Source organism: Piliocolobus tephrosceles, chromosome Y (genome assembly GCF_002776525.5).
Source record: "Piliocolobus tephrosceles isolate RC106 chromosome Y, ASM277652v3, whole genome shotgun sequence".
Classification (NCBI taxonomy): domain Eukaryota; kingdom Metazoa; phylum Chordata; class Mammalia; order Primates; family Cercopithecidae; genus Piliocolobus; species Piliocolobus tephrosceles.
Window position 1 is genome coordinate 4,825,638 of NC_045456.1, and position 24,618 is coordinate 4,850,255.

The window sequence follows — 24,618 nt, forward strand, 5'->3', positions numbered from 1 at the left end:
CAGAGGGCCTCATTATGAGGCAATACAACCACTCAGGTTTCCATGGTGGGGACGCCAAAAGTAGGACCTGATGAGGCTGCCACACACATTGTAAATGACAGCATAATTACTCAGGCTTCAAAAAAAAAATAGTGGACAATGTAGCTATACGGCTGGCTCTCCCAACCAAATGCCTATTCAACCCTCAGCCATTAAATTATGGCTGTGTCTAGATACAGTTGTTCCAATGTCACCTCCTCTGTGTGAAGCCTTTCCTGAATCACCAAAGGGGAATGAGTCACTCTGTCTTCTGGCTCTCAAAGCCATGTGTGCGTCCAATTATAGAGCTGCTCAAAGTGTACTGTAATTTGCCCTTTTACATGTGAAATCCTAAAGGGAAAGGATCTATTTCATTCCTCTTGGCATCCCCAGTTGTGTGTGTGTCTTTTTTAGTTTTGAAACAGAGTCTCACTCGGTCACCCAGGCTGTGTAGCAGTGCACTCTGGGCTCACTGCAACCTCTGCCTCCCGGGATTAAGTGATTCTCCTGCCTCAGCCTCCCGGGTAGCTGGGATTACGGGTGTACACCACCACACCCAGCTAATTTTTGTATTTTTAGTAGAGATGGGGTTTCACCATGTTGGCCAGGCTGGTCTCGAATTCCTGGCCTCAGGTGATCCACCTTGGCCTCCCAAAGTGCTGGGATTATAGGCGTGAGCCACTGCGCCTGGCCACATCCTCAGTTTTAAACCTAGTCATTACTGAATGCAAAAGAGGTACTCACCAAATATTTGTTTAACCACAGAAAGAAAGGAAAGCAGGGAAAAAACCTCATGATTTAGGTTGTTATTTTAATGGCCAGCCCCCGGACCACGAATTGGATTGGCTGTGCCCTTTATGCGATTTGTTGAAAACTCAGAATTTGCTTTAAATGAACAACTTCCTTGTATGTTTCCATTGTAGAAAGAACACGAAATGTTACTGTGAGCACCAAAGGGGTCTTACAGTCAGCCTCCAATTGTTACATGAACCAACATTGATGTAAGTGAATAAATCACAATAATGATAATATCTGTTGAGCGCTGATCATGTTCTAGGCACTTCTAAATTTTACATATGTTAATCTTATTTAATCCACACACCATCCTCTGAGGTATATACTATTATGATCCCTCTTCACCCATTAGGAATTATAGCCTAAAGTCAAACAGCAAATGAGGGGCAGAGTTGGGAGTTGAACCCAGGTACTTTGGCTTTAGAACCCCTGCTTATTATAATCATTATACTCTACTGCCTGAGTCAGCACCTTGTGTGTTTGCAAAATTCAAGCTTCAGCCTCTTCTCAAATGCTCTCTGGCTTTCCTACAGCTGACCAGGGATGTGTTCTCCCAGCCTGAAAAAAGAAAAAATGATGGGCAGAGTGATGTTAACAGTTTTAACCCTCCTATGTGGCAAGCACCTCCTATGTGGCAGGCGCTGCTGAGGGACAGAGACACAAATGGCAGAGAAAAAAATATATACATGACTGGATATTGGAATATACACACCAGGTACTTATAACAGTGCCAGGCACATAATAAATATCTATTACATGAATAAATGAAAGCACTACAGTATGACAAAATAATAAAACAGGTAGGAGACACTCCAGGGGTGCAGAGAAAGAGCCCTATCTCAGAAAGGGGAATGAGGGAAGGCTTCCTAGAAGTGATGCATGGGCGGAGACCTGATGACTGATCAGGCATCTGCCAGAGGAAAAGAGGTGGGAAGAGGGGGTTCTCATAGCTATGCATATTCTACAGTACTTAACTAGGGTGTCAAATGTGGGAGGGGAACTAGAAATCGAAATGAACTTCTTTCCTAAAGATAATGCTGCAATTACATAGACAAAGGTGCCCTGATGTTAAGACTGAAAAACGGCTGCCCTCTCCACCTCTTCAGGTTAGACTTAATCTCTCTTGATTGCCTTCCCTTCCTTTCTCACTTCCCCACTGCTGTACTTTCTTTGTTCCTGCCTTCCAAATAAACTTGCTCTCAAATGTTTATCTCAGACCCTGCTTCTGAGGGATCCCAACCCAGGACATTTAGTTAGTCCATGGCAATAGCAAACTATGGAAACACGAGGGGAATGGAGAAGCCTGACTACCTCTCAAGGGAGAGAGAGGGCATTGCAAGCAAGCCTCTCCTATTTCATAAGCTTCCTGGAGCTTGCCACAGTTCCGATTTCTGCCCAGGCAAAGTAGTTCTAATGGGCAGCTCCCATTATTGATCATGACACACCCTGAGAAGTATGCTAGAATCGAGGCAAAGCAGCTGGACTGGAGAGGAGATTAAGAAAACAGTGGCATGTGCAGATCTATTTGGTGGTAGGTACTTAAGGTGTCTGCTTGTGGCTCCTGATACCTCAAAGCCCCGTAGCACCAAAGCGGGGAAGCTCAGAGAGCGCTGGCCTCTCAGCTCTAGTGACTGTGAGCTAGCCTCCTGATGTTGAGGCCACTGGCAAGCAACCACACCCAATCACCACTTCCTAACCCCTAGCAGTCTCCAAAACTGGGGTAGCTGCCCCACAGCAGATGCACAGAGATCTGCTGGAGAGCAGAAAGCAAAACATCAGAACTCATATTTTTATCTATTTTCTTATTCCTGTTAACTTTTCTATTTCCATATATATTTGATCATGTACACAATAAATGAGTTCAGCAGTATTAGCTGTAAACAAATAAATATGCTTGGTCCATTCTCACAAAACTTACTGTGAGGGGTCCATGATCAAAAAAAGTTCAAAAAGGCTGGGGGCAGTGGCTCACACCTGTAATCCCAGCACTTTGGGAGGCTGAGCAGGGAGGATGGCTTGAGCTGATGAGCTGGAGACCAGCCTGGGAAATATAGCAAGACCTCAACTCTACTAAAAAAAAAAGAAAAAAAAAAAATAGCCGGGTGTGGTGGGACATGCCTGTTGTCCCAGCTACTTGGGAGACTGAGGCAGAAGGATCACTTGAGCCTGCAAGATCGAGGCTACAGTAAGTCATGATAGAGCCACTGTACTCCAACCTGGGCAACAGAGCAAGACCTTGTCTCACACACACAAAAAATAAATACATACATAAAATAAAAGGACTCTAATTTAAAGAGCCTGCTCCCTTGTGAAGAGAAGGAATACCAAGTAATTTTTCACTTAGATAGAAAAAGGATCAAGCATATTTTCAAGGGTGAGTTCTGGGTACTGAGAAATCACATTAAGTAGGAGAAAAGAGAGGCCAGATCTGGCAAGTCATTAGGAAGTCATTAAAAGAAATTAAAAGTGGGTTATGAATCACCATCAAACGGAAGAAATTCATAAAGGTCAGTGCTTGCCAAATGTTTCTATTGGGGTCACCTGGTGAGCAGCCACAATGACAGGCTAAAACAGCCATCACGTTTTAAGGTGTGGAAGTTCAGTTTTCGAAAGGCTTCATCTTAGATACAAAAGTTGAGCTTTCCTTGGTTGTGATTTAATAAATAGATTAATAGATATCAGAATTTTAATTCGGACCACTGTTTAACCCTAGCTTGGTCCTCAATGGCTTGAGTTTAAAGAAATTCCTTAAATTAACCCTGAATGTTCATAAATCAAATCAAAAAGCTTCACAGAATGTTCTGGTCTGGGTAAGATGGAAAAAGGACATTCTACCCACTCTACTCTTTCTCTCTCATGGGATAAAGCTATAAAACCTGGACAGAATCCATGAAACAGCTATTTGAGGACTGTGGCAGACAGACTCTAAGCTGCCCCCGATGATCCCTTCCTCCTGGTCAATTCACACCCTTGTATTATCCCTCCTCTTCAGCATAGGCTGGACCCAGAAACTTGCTTCTAATCAACTGAGCATGGCAATGGTATTGGGATGTCACTTCTATGACTAGGTTATAAAAGACTGTGACTTTCTGTTTTGCTAGCAGACCCTATGGCCTTCACAGCTTTTGTGCTTTCAATGAAGTAAGCTGCCACGTGGGAGAAGCCCATGTGGCAAAGGACTGGGGGAAGTCTCTGGCCAAAAGCCAGCAAGGAACTAAGGCCCTCAGTCAAACAGACCACGAGGAACTGACTCTTGCCAATGACCATACGGGCTTGGAAGTGGATCCCTCCCCAGTCAAGCCTTCAGATGACAGCAGCCCAGTCAACACATCGTGTGCAGCAGCTCACAACAGATGCTGAAATAGAGGGCCCAAGTAAGCCACACCTGGGTTTCCGCCCCACAGAAACTGTAAGATCATAAACGTGTTGTTTTAAGCCACTAGACTTTTTGGTAATCTGTTCCACAGCAATAAACAAGTAACATGAGGACTCTGAAAAGTAAGTAACAGAAGGCAGATGAAGGAAACAGATCAGAGTTTGAAGTACCACTGAACTGACAGTGAGTTTACCTTTTGTTCCCTCCAGTTCTTCCAGGCCAGATTCAAGGAAGCAGAAATTAAAATTAAAACCATGAGATACCACTATATGTCTATGAATATGGCTAAGTTTGGGTTGCGGGGGGAGGTTGAGACAGGGTCTCTATCACCAGGCTGGAGCACAGTGACACAATCACAGCTCACTGCAACTTTGACTTTCTGGGCTCAAGTTATCCTTCCACCTCAGCCTCCCAAGTAGTTGGGATCACAGGCACATGCCACCATGCCCGGCTAATTTTTGTATTTTTTTGTAGGGACTGGGTTTTGCCACATTGTTCAGACTGGTCTATAGCTATCTGCCTGCCTCAGCCTCCCAAAGTATTTGCATTATAGGCATGAGCCACTGTGCCCAGCTAAAAAAAAATTTTTTAATACAATATCCAGTGCTGGCTAGAATATGGAGCAACTCGAACTCTAACACTTTGCTGGCAGGAATGCAAAGTGGTACAGCCACTCTGAACAAGAGTTTGGTACTTTCTTATAAAGCTGAACATATACTTACCATATGACAGCAATCCTATTCCTGGGTAGTTATTCTAGAGAAATAAAATTTTCTATTCATGCAAAAATGTGTATACAGGTTCATATGGTCAAACACTGAAAAGAGCTTAAATGTCCTTCAGTGAGTGTCCCACAAACTGTGGGACATCCATACAATGAAATGCTACTTAGCAATAAAAATGAATGAAGCTAATACACACAACCTGGATGGGTCTCAAAGGCATTATGAGAGTGGAAGAGGCCAGGCCGAAAGGGATACAGATAGTTATATGGCATTCTCAAAAAGACAGAACTACAGTGACAGGGAACTGATCAGCGGTTACCAGGGGTTTATGGGTGAGGGAGGGGAGTGACTACAAAGGGCTAGCAGGAGGGAGTTTTGGGGGGCAGGTTCTGTATCCTGATGATGACTGTGGTTATGCTAATCTATCCATGTGTTAAAATTCGCAGAACTGGCCGGGCACGGTGGCTCACGCCTGTAATCCCAGCACTTTGGGAGGCTGAGGCAGTGGATCACCTGAGGTCAGGAGTTCAAGAGCAGCCTGACCAAAACAGTGAAACCGTGTCTCTACTAAAAAAATACAAAAAATTAGCCAGGCGTGGTGGTGGGCGCCTGTAATCCCAGCTACTTGGGAGACCAAGGCAAGAGAATCCCTTGAACCCGAGAGGCGGAGGTTGTGGTGAGCCAAGGTTGTGCCATTGCACTCCAGCCTGGGCAACAAGGGAGAAACTCCATCTCAAACAAAACAAAACAAAACAAAACAAAACACAGAATTGTACTTTAGGTTAGCGGAAAAGTAACTGCGGTTTTTGCAGAGATACGCCCATGTACTACTGGAGTCCAGAAAGGAATGAGCTCGACCTGGGAACGCCAGAAAATGTTTCATAGGGCATAAAAGATGGACAAAGACATTCCAGGGAACATGGGAGCCCGTTATATTCGAGATTGGGGGATAGAGGGAATACAGAGCAAAGGTTGGGAGCATTAACCTGGGGGAGGTAGGTTGGTGCCACCTGTGTGTTCTTATAAATCACAGCAGAGAATCTGGACTTCAACTTATCAGTCAGGGATTGTCCTTTCAAATGCTTAATGGGCTAGGGCAGACAATACAAATGACTAAAGCAGCCTGGGCGGAAACCATGAGCCACTGTAGTGAGATTTTGTCTAAATGAGGTAGCTGCTACTTACTGGTAGCTCCATCTTCGGCGGCTGTCCAGAAATTACAGCCCAGTGTTGCCTGATGTAATTTCCCAAGAGAAGCTGAAGATAGTTGTCTGTATGATCGCCTTATTTTTAAATGTTAGCATGAGCATGTTTCAGCAAATTTATGAAGCCACTGATTATAGGGTGCACTGCTGTTTTATGTACCAATAAGAGAGACCACCACCACTGATCAAACTATGACACTGTCCATTTCAAGACACATCCCAATATCAGAGCTGCTAAAAGGTGAAAAAAAAATATACATCTTAGAATCAACAAAATACAGTCATTCCCATTTTCTCAAAACGCCGTACAGACTGCGTGGATTCCTCTTAAAGCTGCCAGATTGCAAACTCTGTTTAAGTCAAGGGGAGCCGAGGGTAAGCTGATTAGATTCAAGGTGCAAGATCACCCTGGGGATCAGATGGTGATGAATGGGGAAAAGCAGGCAACAGGAAGACCAATGACGAGGCTCCTGCAATAATCCAGGAGATAGATGGTAAGGGCTGAATTCAAGTCATGGCAGCGGGGATGAAGCGGAAGGAGGAGCCAAATGTAAAAGTGTTTTATGTAATAAACCCCACAGGTCTCAGACTGGGCATGGAGAGTGAGGGGGAAAGAGACATCGAGGGGGATTCCAAGGTTTTTAGTTTGGAAAAATAAATAGATTCATCATTTACTCAACAATATTTACTAGGTGCCTACCATGCCCCAGGCACTATGCTAGGTGCTGTGGTTACAAGGGGTGGACAAGATAGACATGGTCTCTGCCTTCTTGTAATTTACAGTATAGGAGATGATGATATTCATTGCAATAGGGTATTAAAGGGTACAAGAGTCGGACATGAAGGGGGACAAGTGAGTTTATGGTGGAGAAAAATCATGAGTTTGGTTAGCGGTGTGCTAAATTTCAGTACTTGTGAGACCTCACTGTTGAAATATCCCATAGGCAGTAGAAGTCTGGGTTTGGAGCTCAGGAAATAAATCAGGACCGGAGAGTCAGATTAAATAGGTCATGAGGTTGCTGACAATAGCTGAAGTGATTAGAGAAGATAAAATAGCCAGGGAGAGCTTGTAGAGTAAGGCTATAGAGGCAAAAGCAGAACACTGGGAATAGAGACATGAAAGAGAATGAAAAGAAGGAGCCAACAGGGAGGCTAACAAAGAAGCAATCTGGAAAGTAAGAGGCCAAGGAGTGAGGGCTATCTATAAAGCAATGGAGACTTGATTACCGTATAGTCCCTCGAAACCTACACCTAGAATTACTGCCTAGAAGCAATTTACCTTTGCCATGTACAGTTCAGATTGTCAGAGTTACGGATGTTTCACATGAATTCCAAATAGGCTTATCAAAACTGCTTCTAATTTAGAAAGCTAGGATATTTTTAAATATTGCCACAATCTGTTTCTTTATCTTGTTATGTGCTTATGTTTTACATGTATCTCAGATTGACGTCTAGCATGAGTCAATGTAGAGCAATTTTGTAATTCCTTATTTCTTCTTCTCTTCCTTCTGCAGGAGCTATAATCTGCCATTCCAAGAATAAAAGTAAAACAAAGACTACACACTGATGCAACTCCCTCTCATGTTAAAGCACTGGGAATTGGACAAAACTGATCTAGGCAGAGAATGGAGTCACTCTGCAAGACCATCATGAGGTTCCCTGCCCAGAGCTCTGTAACAGCTGAGCCTGAAATGTAAGATACTCTGATCCTTTGGACTTGTCCAGAAAGGCCCTCAGACATCTTCATTTTATAGGAGAGGAAACCATTGCCCAGAGAAGTTAGGTGGCCTCCCCAAAGTCACAGTCTTGTGATTCAGTGACCAGAACTTTTTCCAGGACATCAAGGCGACCCAATTCCACCTCATACGTATATATTAAAACATAACAAACTTCATACATAAAACATAAAGACCACAAGAGTTGGGCTAAACAACTAAACAGTCAGAGGCCGCAGGTTAACTTTTGATCACTGCCCCATGCCTACCCAGATCACCCTCAATTCACCTGGTCCACTGAATGCTCTCACCTTTCCGTCGAGGTTTGATCAGGTCCACACAGGTTCAAGGGGAACAGACTCCTAGATCTTAACTTTGCTGGTTGTTGACTCTTTCAGCCTGACCTGCAGGCTCAGGACACAATCTATCCTCACACAGATCTTATTGAAGAGGGTTTCCCAGTCTCATTTGGAATCTTCAAGAGGTAGATTCTAGAATGATCAATAGGTTGCCTTGGTGACCTCACAATGTAGGATGCAGATATGACAATACCTGCCAATGGAATGTGGATGACATGACCTGGATGAGAGGACTATTTCTTGCTTATTGAAAGGCAGATTCCAGCTTTCTTTTTGTCACCATTGCATCCCTGTCAACCATTTTTGTGTTCATGAACATGGTAAACAAAGAAAAGTTTGTTTCTTGGAGGAATGTTGATAAAACAAGGCCTGGGCCAGGCACGGTGGCTCATGCCTGCAATCCCAGCACTTTGGGAGGCCAAGGCGGGTAGATCACCTGAGGTCAGAAGTTCGAGACCAGCCTGGCCAACATAGTGAAACCCTGTCTCTACTAAAAATACAAAAATTAGATGGGCATGGTGGCGGGCACCTGTAATCCCAGCTACTCAGGAAGCTGAGGCAGGAAAATCACTTGAACCCGGGAGGCAGAGGTTGCAGTGAGCTGAGATAGTGCCACTGCACTCCAGCCTGGGCGACAGAGTAAGACCCTGTTCCATGCCCCCACCTCCAGCCCCGGCCAAAACAAAAAACAAAAAACAAAAAAACAAGGCCTGGAAAATATCCAGGGCTTTCTTTTCAAAACCCTCACTATTACTGCCTTAGATGATTAAGAGTTCATGGAGAAGTCTTTGGAAAAAACTTTCAGAGCATTTTCTTTTGTGCACTTATTCCTGGCTTGGTTTCATTCATATATTCATTAAATAAATATTTGTTGAGCATCTATTATGTGCCAGGTACTGTTCTATACCCTGAGGATATACCAGTTAGCAAAACTGATAAGGTCTCTTCCTTCCTAAAGCTTATAGGCTAGTAGGAGAAGTAAACATTAATCAAATAATCATAAATGTGAAATTGCAAACGACAAGTATTCATTTTATGAGAGTGAGGTGGGAGGTTGAGCAAAGGCTTCTCTGAGGAAGTCATCTTTGACCTGACAGTGGAAGGTTGAATGTGGATTAACTAGGTGAAGGTGTTGATAGGGGATGGAGTCAAGCATACACTTGAGCTCGTGACCTGGAGTAGCTAACTGGAGACTAGGATTGGGAGATTTTCAAAGGAGAATCCAGGATTCAATACAGGTCTAATTTACTAAAGCCGAAGCTCTTATTTTCACCAATATTTAAAAGGTGCACAATCTGTCAGTCCTACAACTCACTTGCGTAAAACTCTAAAACAGCACTTCGCAAACTTTAATGCACTTACAAGTCACCTAGGGATCTTGTCAAAACACAGATTCCTGGGCCCAATCCCTGCTGAATCCCAATCTGATTCAGTAGGTCTGGGGTGGGGCTGTGAACTGTGAAGCTGCATTTCTAATAAGCTCCCAGGTGACAGTGAAGCACACTTTGAGTGGCACTGCTCTGTAACATAGTACTCTTTTTATTTATTTTTATTTGTTTGAGACAGGGTCTCATCTGTCGAGAGTGAGCTATGATCACGCCCAGGCTGGAGTGCAGTGGCGCGATCATAGCTCACTGTAGCCTCCACCTCCTGGGCTCAAGTAATCCTCCTCACTCAGCCTCCCAAGTAGCTGGGACTACAGGTGCCTGTCACCACACTCTGCTAATTTTTTTATTTTTTATAGAGATGGGGTTTCACCATCTTGCCCAGGCTGGTCTCAAATTCTTGGGCTCCCAAAGCACTGGAATTACAGGTGTGAGCCACCACACCTGGCCTCATTCATAGCTTTTGGAGTGTAAACCAAAAGAAAAAATTTAACCTCCCATCCCCCCGCTCCCTGCCCAACCATTGGAATGGCCTTCTTCCTAGGCCAGGGCACTTTAAAATTTAACCTGAAAGACTGGTTCAGGCCATGATGAGAAGCAGGGATCCAACGTGCCTCATTATACCTCTCCAGTGTTAACATGAGCACAGGCCTTAGGTCGGATAAGAAACATTTACAATCTGTCCTCTCTGAAGCCTGCTACCTGAAGGCTTCATCTATCTACACAATAAGAACTTTGGTCTCAGGCCGGGCGCGGTGGCTCAAGCCTGTAATCCCAGCACTTTGGGAGGCCGAGACGGGCGGATCACGAGGTCACGAGATCGAGACCATCCTGGCTAACACGGTGAAACCCCATCTCTACTAAAAAATACAAAAATCTAGCCGGGCGAGGTGGCGGGCGCCTGTAGTCCCAGCTACTCCGGAGGCTGAGGCAGGAGAATGGCGGGAACCCGGGAGGCGGAGCTTGCAGTGAGCTGACATCCAGCCACTGCACTCCAGCCTGGGCGACAGAGGGAGACTCCGTCTCAAAAAAAAAAAAAAAAAAATCTCCTTTCTAGTGATCCCAGGTCTTTGGATAAATTCAACCAATTGTCAACTAGAACATTTTTCAATCTACCTATAACCCAGAAGCCACTCCCCCTCCTCCCCCTTGCTTCGAGTTGTCCTGCCTTTCTGAACTGAACCAATGTATTTCTTAAATATATTTGACTGAACTCTCACGTCTCCCTAAAATGTATTAATTCTACAATGGTCTTGCAATTTTTATGGTTTACTCAGTAGTAAGGCCAAAACAAAAGAATGTTGTGATATGTAACTAAAGCAATGCCTAAAGCTAAAGATTTCAAAGACTTGGGAAAGAACGAGAGAAATAATAATCATAAGCAAACTGACGTGTCAGTAATATAGTGAAACTTCTCTAATTTATCCCAGTGAAGTGGGCTGTCAATTCTTACTCAGTGACAAGTTCAATTTATGAAATAGTTTTAAAGAAAAGTAACAAATTAATCTGATGTAACTAATGACAAACAATGTCTATATGTTTAATAACTCTTTAACAGGTCAATAAGAGCTATTTGTAATTAACACTTTCATTTTCTGCCGGAAGCTCTGGATTTTATATGATGTGAGAGAAAAACCACCTCCCTTTCCAGGCCTCCGTTATTTACTTCTGTCACAGTTCCCACTGATGTGCCACATTCCTGCGGATGGCCTATGTGAAAACAAGTAGGCGAGAGAGCTAAGATTTCTCTGGATTGGTTTTCCCAAGAAGGTTATGAAGTTAATATACGGCCTAGAGTGAAATACCGTCATTTAAAAAAACTAGAAATGAACTCCTGTGTGCAGAGAAGAATAGGAAGATTAAGAAAGGGAAACAGGAGTAAGTTTTTATAATTTTGAGGAAATATCAGCTCTGCCACTTTCAACCTGAGGACCTTAGGCAACTTACATAACTCTTCTAAACCTCAGTTTCCTCATTTTAAAAATGAGAATAGGCCGGGCGCTGTAGCTCACACCTGTAATCCCAGTTCTTCGAAAGGCCAAGGCAGGTGGATCACTTGAGGCCAGGAGTTCGAGACCAGTCTGGACAACACGGTAAAGCCCCATCTCTACTAAAAATACAAAAATTAGCCAGGCACGGTGGTGTGCGCCTATAGTCCCAGCTACTCCGGAGGCTGAGGCACGAGAATTGCTTGAACCTGGGAGGTGGAGCTTGCAGTGAGCTGAGATCGTGCCACTGCACTCCAGTCTGGGCAACAGAGTGAGACTCTGTCTCAAAAAAAAAAAAAAAAGAATATTTAAAGAGAATAATTTAAGCGACAATCTCTTTGTAAACTATCAAGTGCTAAACAAGCATTAGCTGCCATTTCTAGGAGAGGCCTGCATTTCCCAAGTGGATATACATCCTAGAGAAGAAATGTGGTCTGGCCAGTGGGTCAGGATGTGTCTAGGAACATAACAGAATAAGGTTCTAGAGTCAGCTTGCTTGGGTTCAAGTTCTAGCTCAATCACTTAACAGCTCTGTGTGAGCTTGGGCAAATTACATAACCTCTCTGTGCCTACTGATTCAACTATAAAACGAGGCTAGGGATAGCACCAACCACACCAGGTTGACATAACGAATGAATGGGTTAATACACATCGTAGCAGCCACTGATCATTACTGTCCATTCTCCCTCTCTTTCCTTACTAATAAAATCCCAGTTTTGTTCTAGGTGGCAGTGTTCAGCCAACAAAACTTGATTTGCCAGGTTCCCTTGCAACTACGGGTAGTCACGTGACACAGTTCTAGCCATTGAGATATAAGCAGAAATCTACAGGCTGAGGCTTCCGGAAGAGCTATTTTCCCGATAAAAAGGAAAAGACTCAGCTGGCACAAGCCTCTTCTCTTTTGTCCTTCCCCCATTCTGCCTGGAACCAGGACACAATGCCTGGAGGAGGGTCAGCCATCCTGTGCACACTAGGAGGAAAGCCTCACACAGAGAACAGCGAAACCATGATGCAGGAGGGCGGGGCAAGCTTGAGACCTGGATGACAATGTGACACTGTGTATCTCCTGGCTTCGTATCATGTGGGAGGAAAACCACTCTGTGTTAAGCCCCTGCTGTTCCGTTTACCTTATTTCAGGCAGCCAAACACATTCTCTAACCAACACAACTGTAAAGCAGCTTGGTGCCTGGCTCATAGTATTTAATAAACGTTAGCTATTATTGTTATCATTAGGCCAGCATTCTGTTCCCTAACCATGTGGCTAGCAAATAGTCCCCTAACTTCCTTGTAACAGAAGCACAGTTTTCCTTTTTGAAATCACCCCCGCTCCCGGTTTTTAGCCATGTGATTTGCATGGGACTGGCGCAGCCCCCAACTCTAAGTGTGGGCCCTGGCTGACTTAAGCCAATTACCTGAATCCACTCCCCAAGCAACAGCAACTTTTCAGGAACAAGCACATAATTCAGGCCTCAGACGGCATATCCTCTTCTCCTGACAAAAAGGAGTGTTTGGGGTGGGCACATAGCTAAAGAAAGGTATTATGAGTCAATCTTGGGGTACCTGGAGAGAGTGCCGGGACAGACTCACTCATCTCCCCCTAGTGTGGTGCTCTGAGCAAGGCTGTCACCATGAGAAGAGCCAGTACAGGGGGTGAAAGTGATACATGGGGAAGGGCCGACCGAAAGGCAGGGAAATGGAGCCGGAGCCCTCCAACCTAAGTCTCTGGATCAAATCTTACCTTTGGAAGTTTCAAACCAGATTCGTTTGAAACTGGTTTTGCCCAGTTTGGGTTGGATCTTCTACCACAGGCAACTACAAGATTCTTTCTGATACTGTTAGATGAAAAAAAATAATAATTTTACTGTAAGGACTACATGTCTAAGGGGAACTTTCCAAATCCTGGTGTAGTGCATCTAGTCAATAAAATCTATAGTCCAGCACAATATAAGTTCACATCAAAATCACCTCTCTAAAAGAAAAAATGACAATAAGATTCACAATCCATTTTCAGTCGTGTGAATTAATTCAAATTTCTCTTCTGAAAGAAAAAAAAAAGTCAGTCAGTTGAAAGTGTTTTGTTTTTGCTCTTTTTGTAAACACGTCCAGGAGAGGTCCATTAAGAATAAATGTGTATCCAGGCTTTAGAAGAACACCGAGCCCAGAGGCAGACGCTGGAAATGTATGACTAATATTGAAATAATATTCACAGACAGTTGTCATGGCAGCCTGCTCCATCTGCACAAAATAGAACCCACTGCATCTTAACAGGATTTAGCAGAGGAAAACTGCTAGCCTGCAGATAGCCTCTAAATGAATTAAACAACCTACTAATTGGTTTTGCTTTTATTACTGTAGATGGCCTTAGGACTCTACCCTAAGTGTATCCAAAAGATCCCCAATTCTTGAAATCACTAGTAAAAATACACAATATGACTGGAGTTTAACACCTGTTCCACACTTGAAATCTTTCCTTCAGACTGCGCAGAAAGCTTAGAGGCAAGCCTTAATGCGTGCCCAGTTGAATCGATGTGGAAACAAATGAGTCAGTAAGTGTTGTGGAAGTCAAGGGAGTAACCCATTTCATTTCCATCACCAATTAGCACTGGCTGCTATCAGATGTTGCCTTTTCAATGGGGCTCTAGAGGAGTGGGCATTAGTAGTCAAATTGTTTTGTGTTCAGTTACCTAGTCGCAGGGGAGTGACTTTAGAAACTAGGCACATCTCTGCCGGGCGTGGTGGGTCACGCCTGTAATCCCAGCATTTTGGGAGGCCAAGGCAGACAGATCACCTGATGTCAGGAGTTCAAGACCAGCCTGGCCAGCATTGTGAAACTCCATCCCTACTAATAATACAAAAATTAGCAAGGCGTGGTGGCGGGTGCCTGTAATCCCAGTTACTTGGAAGGCTGAGGCAGGAGAATCGCTTGAACCCAGGAGGTGGAGGTTGCAGTGAGTCAAGATTGTGCCAGTGCACTCCAGCCTGGGCGAGAGAGTGAGACTCTGCCTCAAATTAAAAAAAGAAAAAAAAAAAGAGAGAGAGAGGGAAAGATACTAGGCACATCTCAAGATAAGTTCAGTAAGAGAGGGGGAGACAAAGCATTCTAAGCTGATCTGTTTCTCTCTCGAGTGGCCATCTCTAGGAAATGTAATCTCATTGAAAGCGATTGCGGGTGATTGTGAAGGTTATAGATAGCTGGTCTGGAGAGGTATACCATGTGAGGCCTTCTTTCCTATTAGACAGGTTTTTGCATATCACCCTGCCTACCCCTCATCAGCCTTCTCTTTTGTCAAGTTTCTTAAGAGAAAGGAGACCGGACCCAAATTCAGATCTAACAACATCCTACATTAGGAAAAACACATCAAGCCATTATCTTCCATTAACATCTTGGAACAAATAAGTCCTTTGGGTTAACTCATGTTCTTCAAACTTCTTGAGATGAGACCATGTCATATACTTTTTTAAAAAAAGCTCCTGCGCTACCCAACACTGTGTTCCCAGACATATTGCAGGCATGTGATAATGAACAACTTCCATCAAGGGACTGGAACACAGGGCAAGCCCTCGGTAGCTGGGGGGCAAATTAAAGACATTGTCAAAATGGTACAGGAGAGAGCTACGGGTGAGCAACATGGAAAGGTTCAATCAGTAGGATCTGTATTTTTCCTCATGTAACTGAAACTTCTACTAAACAGTAGCATTAAAAATGAGGGATTTTATTATTCATTTCACAAGGAATCTGGAGTAGGGAATCTGGGGCTGGGACCCAGGCGCCTTCCTTCTTTGAGCCAAGCCATGCAGCTTTCTTCTTCCCAATTGTCAACTCATGGGTGCAAAATGGTGATCACAACAGAAAGTGATGCCCTCCTTCTAGCACCACATTCACATTCCAGGCAGAAAGAGATGAACTATGGGCAAAGAGGGGGATGCCAAATGGGTCTACCTCCTTTCAAGGAAATGAAGCTGTTTTAGCCAGACACATCACCAAAGCAAACAGAATCAGGCACGATAGTGCAGAGGCTAAGCACAGCCCATGGAGCCAGATGGTCTGAGCTTAGAACCTTGCTTCTTTATGTCACTGTGTGACTTGGTCAAGTTACCAACTTACTTCGTGCCTCGATTTTCTCACCCGCAAACTATAGTAGTACAGGGTTCTCGTGAGGATTAAATGAGTTAATAGGAGTGAAGCACTTAGAATAGTCGTTAATACACAGCAAGCACTGTACAACTGTGTGTTCTTCTTACTTTTCTCATTGAGGAAAAGAGGAATGAATATTGGATAAGCAACTAGCAGTATCTGCCACAGATGTGTTGCCCACTGTATAACTGTACCTGGCCTGGTTACTGCGCCACACGTGAGCAAACGCCCTGCTGTACATGAGAACTACTGGCTCCCCAGGAGACAAGGAAATCACAACCCTACTGATATGGTTTGGCTGTGCTGCAACCAAAATCTCATCTTGAGTTGTAGCTCCCACAATTCCCACATGTCGTGGGAGAGACCCGGAGGGGAGGCAATTGAATAATGGGGCAGGTCTTTCCCATGCTGTTCTCATAAGAGTGAATAAGTCTCATGAGATCTGATGGTTTTGGCTTCCCCTTTTGCTTGGTTCTCGTATCTCTCTTGCCTACGACCATGTAAGACGTCCCTTTGCTCCTCCTTCATCCTCTGCCATGATTGTGAGGCCTCCTCAGCCATTGGAACTGTGGGTCCACTAAACCTCTTTCCTTTATAAATTACCCAGTCTGGGGCTTGTCTTTATTAGCAGCGTGAGAACAGACTAATACACCTACTCTACCAGAAGCGGCCATTCCCATGACTGTCAGCCTCATCCCCACTTACTGGGGACTGAGAACAACCAAAACTTTCAGGCATCTGAGCCAGGGCACCACTGTTAGCCACTGTGCCAAGGCTCGTCCATTTTAGACATAGATCATTAGGACTCTTTCCATTGCAAGTGTCAGTAAGCCCATTCCAGCTGGCTTAAGCAAAGCTGGGAATGGATTCCTCAAATAACTGAAGAGTCAATGGTATATGCATGACTGGGGCCGGGAGGTAAGTGACCGCACCCAGCTGCTCTAGTGCTCAGCTGGGATCCCTTGGTGTCAGCTCTATCCTCAGGTCTCCAGCAGGTCGTGGATGTCTTTCATGCTTCTTGGTCATTCACTGACTTCTGAACCTCCTCCCTATGTCTTGGTAATTTCTCCCATTTGACTCCTAACTCCCCAAAGCAGAAACAAGAAATTTGTTTTTCCAGTCTCTTTGACAGCAAGAGCACAGGCAGGTAAACTAAGCTCTGCCAGCGACTTCAATCCAGAAGAGGGTAACCTGAAGACGTGGAGGGCCCCCAAAGGCCACCTTCTGCCAAGGTTAATGGCAGAGGTGTCCAGTTTCCAGAGACAGCAGTGGTCAAGATTCTGGGCTCCAACACTGGTTTGAGTTACTAAATTTGTACTCAGAGGAGGCAGCAGTGTGCACCTGCGCTGGTACAGTCCTTCAGGGAGATGTGGACATCATTCCTGGTTTTGGAGTCACTGAGGCCTTCTTGGAGATCCTGTGAGCCACCTGGTGTCCTTTAATAAACTCCTTCTCCTCTTAAACTAGTGGGAGCATTGAAGCCGCTTAGGTGGTGTTATGCTTTCGTAACAACCCCAAACGTTAGTGGCTTACAATGACAAAGGTTTATTTGGCACTCCAGTTCCGCAGCCAGTGCAGATGGGCTGTGGTTCTGTAACATGGAGCCTTCCCTCTGAAACTCAGGTCAACCTGTCTCTGGAGCATTGCTGTTCTTCTTGTAGCAAAGGGGAAGGACAGAAGCAGCCACCACACTGGCTCTTACACTTTTGCTTGGAAGTGATACACATCACTTCTGCTCACATTCAACTGGGCAAAGCAAGTCACCTGGGCAAGTCTATCAGGGGGGCCATGGTGTCAAAATCCTACATGGGGAAGAGAAGTGAATATTCTGAACAAGAGGGTTCTGTTGTATGCAACCAAGAGCCCTAATATAATGCAATAGTAAGATGGCAGCAGAACTGCCAGCCTCTAGATCATCTCACATTCAAGTCCAGGATGAATTAGGAAACGTCTCTGCTCAAGAAGTCAAGCAAAAGCCCAGGATTAGCTCTAACTGGAACTCATTGCCCTGGCTTGAGTCACCCTCAACACTGACACATTGTTTTCAAGACACATTCACTGTTCACTGAGCACTTACTCATACGCTGGAAACTATTTAGACTCTGTGTAATACAGCAGAGGACGAAGCCAAATCCATGCCCTCATGGAACTTTCATTCCAGTCGAGGATGGTGGGGACAGACAATCGACAAAATTAATTAGTAAATATGTAGAAATTTAGTGCTGCAGGCCAGACGCGGTGGCCCACGCCTGTAATCCCAGCACTTTGGGAGGACGTGGAGGGCAGACCACGAGGTCGAGAGATGGAGACCATCCTGACCAACATGGTGAAACCCAGTCTCTATTAAAAATATAAAAATTAGCTGGGCATGGGGCAGGTGCCTGTAGTCCCAGCTACTCAGGAGGCCGAGGCAGGAGAATTGCTTGAACCCAGGAGGCAGAGGCTGCAGTGAGCTGAGATCACACCATTGCACTCCAGCCTGGGCGACAGAGATGCTGTCTAAAAAAAAAAGAAAGAAAGAAAAAGAAAAAAAAAGAAAAGAAATGTAGTGCTGCAGAGAAAAATAAGCAGGAAGGTGGGGGTAGTGAGTCTCTAGCATGAATGGAAAAGAATAATAGCAATTTTCAGTAGGTAGTCAGGAAAGGCCTCACTGAGAAGACATTTGGATATGACCCGAGCAAGGTGGGAGAACAAGCAACAGCGTGATTTAAGGAAAAACTATTCAAGGCTGAGAGCAGCAGCAGCAAAGGCCCCGAGGCAGGAGAGGCCTAGTGTAACCGAAGGGTAGCAAGCAGGCCGGTGTGGCTGGAGTGGAGTCAAAGCAAAGGCAAAGTCATAGGATTTTTGTTTTTGTTTTTGAGACAGGGTCTTGCTCTGTGACCCAGGCTGGGGGGCAACGGCACAGTAACGGCTCACTGTAACCTCCACCTCCCAGGCTCAAGCGGTCCTCCCATCTCAGCCTCCCAAGTAGGTGGGATTACAGGTGCATGCCACCATACCTGGCTAATTTTTGTATTTTTAGTAGAGATGGGATTTCATCATGCCGGCCAGGCTGGTCTCAAACTCCTGGCCTCAAGTGTCTGCCCACCTCGGCCTCCAAAGTGCTAGGATTACCAGCATGAGCAACCATGCTTGGCCAGCAAGAGGATTTATAATCAGAGAGGTACAAGCCTTGTAGGCCACTGTAAGGCTTCAGCTTTTCTAGCTGAGGTAGGGAGCCATTGAAGGGTTTTGCACAGAGTGATGAGACCTAATTTAGATCTTGAAAGGACCACTCTGGCTACTGTGTGGAGAATAGTCTGTAGAGAGGAAAGGGCAGAAGCTAGAAGGCCAAGATCTGAGGCTACTGGCTATGATCCAGGCAAAATGTGATGGTGGCTTTGATTAGAGTATAGCTGGGGAGATGACAGAAAGCTAGAAGATTCTAGATAGATCACTTGCTAGTAAGATTACGTTGGGGGTGTGAGAAAAAGAAGAATCAAGTATGATTCTTAGTTTTAGGCCTAAATAACTGGAAAGATGAAGTTGTCATTATCTGAGATAAAGAAGACAGAGGCCAGGCGTGGTGGCTCATGCCTGTAATCCCAACATTTGGAGAGACCGAGATGGGTGAATCACTTGAGGCCAGGAGTTCGAGAACAGCCTGGCCAAAATGGCAAAATTCCATCTCTACTAAAAGTACAGAAAAAAAATTAGCCGGATGTGGTAGCACACGCCTGTGATCCCAACTACTCGGGAGGCTGAGGCACGAGAATTGTTTGAACCCAGGAGGCGGAGGTTGCAATGAGCTGAGATGGCGCCACTGTACTCCAGCCTGGGCGACAGAGGAAAACTGTTTCCGAAAAAGAAAAAACATACCAAGAGAGGAGTAGATTTGGGGGGAAAAATCAGGAGCGTGGGCACAGACATGTGAGATGCTTAACAGACATCTAAATGGAGATGTTGAACATGTAGGTCTGGAGTTTGGGAGAAAAGTCTAGACTAGAGATACACACTTGCAATCTTCTAGGTTCTCAATGGTATTAAAAGCCATTAGATTCAATGAGGTCGCTGGGGTGGTGAGAATGAATAGAGAAGTCCAAGCACCAAGACCTCTGAGGTACGGCTGTGTTTAAAGGTCAAAGAGATGAGGCTCTAGCAAAGGTAACCAACAGGGATTATGCAGTGAGAGGAAATAAACATCGCCAAAGGGCGGCATCCTAAATGCCTAGGGGAGAGTACCTCAAAACTGGAGTGATGGGTTGTTGTCAATGCCGCTGGTACATCAAATCCGATGAAAAGAAAGAGCTATTCTGTGTAGCAATGTGGAAGTCACTGGATCAGAGGAATTTTGGTGGAGTGCTAGAACAAGTCCCAAGGGCGGGAACAGAAGAGAGAGCACCAAAAACCAATCTAAGAATTGTGTTATAAAGGAGAGCAGAGAAACGGAAGTGGCACAGGTGGAAGTAGAATTAAGAGACCTTTATCCTGTTTTTTTGCTTTTGTTTTCGTTTTTGAGATAGGGTCTCACTCTGTCAACCAGGCTAGAGTGCAGTGATGCAATCTGGGCTTGTTGCAGCCTTGACCTCCCCAGGCTCAAGGGATCCTCCCCGCCTCAGTCCTCCAGAGTAGCTGGGACTACAGGTGTGCACCACCACGCCTGGCTAATTTTTTGTATTTTTTTTAATAGAGTTGCGGTTTTGCCATGTTGGCCAGCCTGGTCTTGAACTCCTGAGCTCAAGCAATCCGCCCACCTCAGCTTCCCAAAGTGCTGGGATTACAAGTGTGAGCTATTGCACCCGGCTTTTTTTTTTTTTTTTTTTTGACAGGTTCTCAGTCTATCACCCAGGCTGGAGTGCAGTGGTGCAATCATGGCTCACAATAGCCTCGACCTCCTGAGCTCAAGGGATCCTTCCCACCTCACTCCCCCAGAGTAGCTGGTACCACAGGATGTTTGGCAGTGCCCCGGCCTCTCCCTACTGGGTGCCTATAGTACCCCTCTCCCAGTCATAACCAATAAAAGTGTTTCCAGATATTGCCAAATAACTCCCAAGATTTTGTACCCCAGGAGACATTTTGGGTCATCACAACTGGGTGGTGGGGGAGGATGTGTGCCACAGGCATCTAGCGAATAGAGGCCAGGGATGCTGCAAAACATCCTACAATACACAGGACAGCCCCTACCATACAGTTAGCCAGTCCCAACTCATTCTGATCCTGAGGAAGCGCATGAGAGCAGACGGTGGCTGGCAGGGGACTTGCAGAAGTTCTCTTCTGATTGCTTCCATTTGTTCACCGCAATAGGAAGCTAGGTCATCAGCTGTAACCGAGATTGGGGTTGGGGGTACAGGAGGTTTACGGAGACAAGACATGAAACTGTCCTTTAGGAGAAGTGGACACATATTCTGGACTGCAGAAAGGGCTCACTTGAGCTAAGCAGTCATGAGTTCAGTGTGAAACCAGTCAGCTTGGATGTGTTCTTCTTGGGCCGTGTTCAGGGGCAGGGTAGGGAGATAGTCAGATGTGAGAGACTGTGGTTTTACCAACAAGCACAAGGAAGAAATGAAAGGGCAAACAAGCAAGTGATAAAAATGACCACAGAATTTAAGCTGGGTGGGGCTGGGAGCGGTGGCTTACGCCTGTAATCCCAGCACTTCGGGAGGCCGAGGCGGGCGGATCACTTGAGGCCAGGAGTTCGAGATCAACCTGGCCAACAGGGTGAAACCCCATTTCTACTAGAATACAAAAAGTAGGCCGGGTATGGTGGAGGGTGCCTGTAATCCCAGCTACTTGGGTGGCTGAGGCAGGAGAATCACTTGAACGGGAGGCAGAGGTTGCAGTGAGCTGAGATCGCGCCACTGCACTCCAGCCTGGGTGACAGAGCGAGACTCAGTCTCAAAAAAAAAAAAGAAAAGATTGTGATGACACGTTGTGAGGGGCGGTGGGGAGAACAGAACATAGTTTCCTTCCTGGAATGGAGAAAAGGAACAAGAGTTTTTCATCAAAGGCAGATACCTGTGTTGCATGCAACAGAGTGACACCAGCTTCTTTTCTACACGGAGGTTAAGTGTGGGAACTTGGCAAACATACCTTTAGAGCCAGGGGCAGACAGAAAAATCGGGATGTGGGGGGCTGGAGAGCAACGCATTTCCTAGAGACACCATCCAAAACACAACCAGTGGGTGTAATTTTAGGGCCAATTCTTGGCGATCTTGTTTTTGACTGCTAGGGGTTTGGAAACAGGTGGGAAACACTTATTATCAGGCTTCCCAGGAGTCCTGAGTGGGAAACGTGGAGCTCTCACGAATGCATCCTCTGGCTGGTGGCTGGCCACTCTGGTCATCTCGTGGCCCACAATCTAGGCATCAAGCGCTCCAGAGGCCTCTGAAAATGTCTCACCAAAAAAGCAGACTAGAAGGGGGCCCATGATGAACATGACAGGGAGCTAACTGAAGACATCGGGAAGCAGGTACTAGAAAAACCCACGCCACTAGCTAGCCTGCCTCTATTTCTGGGGGGGGAAATTACATGGCAGATAACTGCCTCCGTTTTCCCACCTGGAAGATGGGCATAACATTAAGACCCAGAGGTGAAAGTGGACGTGTTTAGTCCAACCCTTGTATTTCACAAAGGAGACGGAGATCGGAGGTGAACAGACTAGCTCGAGTACCCAGCTCATAAATGGCCAAATCAAGACGAACATCCAGATCGTGACCCCCACATTAGTGTTCCCTGCACCCACCTGGTTTCTTCCAGAGGCCTTCCCAGGAAGACAGGAGTTGGCTGAAGGGAGTTCCTGCCATAAAATCAGTATCACTTTATCAACCTACCGACCTCAGCGGAAGATCTAGCAAAAAGGACAGCTGCTGCCTGCAGACAAAGTTCACCTGGGCGCTTGAAGATGCGCCCCCCCCCCCTCCCCCACCCCCGCCAAATGATTACAGGTGTGTTTTCAAGCTTGAGGATGGTAAGCAATCCTAGGGTGGTGACGAAGATCCATCTGGAAGCCCTGAAGAAGGCAAATGACACACGATGAAAAACAAGAAGCACCCTTTGTGATGGAGGGTACCAGCCCCTTACCCAGACTACAGTCCTGCCACCAAGTCAGGGACTCCGCGCCGGGTTGAATACTCCGCTGTTACCGTGTGAAATTCTCAAGAAATTAACAACAAGGTGCCTGGCATCTTCATTTTGCGCTGGGCCCCTCAATCACGTGGCCAGGGCCGCTGCCTCCCTGGAAGCCATAGAGGGGTGGCCCGTCTACACCTCTTCGTCCCCCCATCCCTGCAGCCCTAGACCAAGGGGACCTAACGGAAGCCCTGTCATTTGCACCTCCCTAGGCCTGGCCTCTGGAGGGGAAGAAGGCTGCGGGAAGGGGCAGGGGAGCGGGAAGAGGTCCACACCCTCGGGCAAAGGGCCCGCTAACCAGCGGCCTTTTCCAACCCCGGCAAGCCAGGCGCCAAAGCAAAAGTGCGCCCCGGCCCACCCCCATCCCCTGCGCTGCCTGACTTGGTTCCAAGGGTTGCCCCTGTCCTCCTTGCCCCAGAAGCGAGGCCTTCCACGCCGCCTTCTGACTTCCGACGGGCAAGTGGGCCGGGAGGCCGAGGATCAGTTTGCTGGTAGGGGAAATGGGAAAGCGCGGGACCCTCGCGGGCGGAGGAAGCTGCCGGGGGTGCAGGGCCCGAGCAGGGTGCACTTCCGGCCGTCGAGCCGCCCCGCCGGCACCTCGACTGAGGGAAAGTTTGGGGACAGGTGATAGCGGGGAGGTGCTCTCGGCTGGGGCCCCGGCCTCGCCCTGGTCCCAGGGGCCGCGACTCTGGCGGACAGGGATGACGCGCCGCCCAAACGCCGGACCCAGCGACCCAGAGCCGCCGCAAACCCCGCGCCTCGGGGGCAGGATCACGGTGAAGGGGCGGGGCTCCGGCGGAGGCGGGAGCTGGCACTGCTATGAGTCTATGAATAAAGACTCAACGAGCTGTTTCCATGTAGCGGTTCCATAGTGTAGTGGTTATCACGTCTGCTTTACACGCAGAAGGTCCTGGGTTCGAGCCCCAGTGGAACCATAGTCGCAAGGTGACTCTTTTTGCCTCCTAATCCTCCAGGAGTTTGGTGTGTTTGGGTTTTTCAAAAAAAAAAAAAAAAAAAAAAGGGTTTCGGTTACACAAACAAAAACGCGACCACAAAGTGTTTTTCTTTGTCCTTTTCTTCTTTTTAAAATTTTTGGCATGTTTTTCTCGCAGAAGTGAAATAACAGATACCCTCTCCTATCCCACAAGGTCGCTGCCGCCATCGTCTGACATGAGAAATAGTGGAGGGCAGGGGCCAGGCGAAGTCCTAGACCCAATCCGGCGCCCCCGATCCGGCCGGGCCCTACCCCACCTCTCCTCCCAGTACGCCTCGGAAAATCGGGCGCTTGGGGGAATGCACCTGGCTGCCTTTGCCTGCAAGTCAGCAAGGGCCGGCCACCCAACCTCCAACTAAAATGTGGCAGGCAATACAGCAGCGCTTTGACTGCAGCTGAATTATTAAAGGTCGATCATTATTATGACTCTGATTAAAAGTTCTATTTTTCATTAAACTCTGATGTACAGAGCAAGAAAAAAAAAAACCCCACAGTCCTTTATAATGCAGCAGTAGAATTTGTGAAATAGAGTTCATACACAGTATAAAATAAATGTCAGGCTTGTAGACATTCAATAAATACTGGCTGAATGAGCAAACGTTTCTCTAGTTTCTTTCTGTTCCTCTTTACTATTTCATAACAGTTTCGTTTGGGGAGTTTATTATTTGTTTAAATATTGGCTTTTTTTATCTTTGACAAGAGGAATGAGGGTGTGGGCCATGGTGAGATGGCGGTAGCAATAAAATAAAATGAGAAAGGTCACTCAGTATTTTTCTCTGCATTTTTTCAACCTAGTTGTGCATCCTTAACAGTGTA

General features: G+C 46.1%; 1 non-coding gene across 1 annotated transcript; it reads left to right on the forward strand.

Annotated features, from left to right (window-relative positions):
• Positions 1 to 23,670: 23,670 nt before the first annotated feature.
• Positions 23,671 to 23,743, forward strand: TRNAV-UAC. The gene has a single exon. It is a non-coding gene; the product is annotated as a tRNA-Val (tRNA).
• The last annotated feature ends 875 nt before the right edge of the window (positions 23,744 to 24,618 follow it).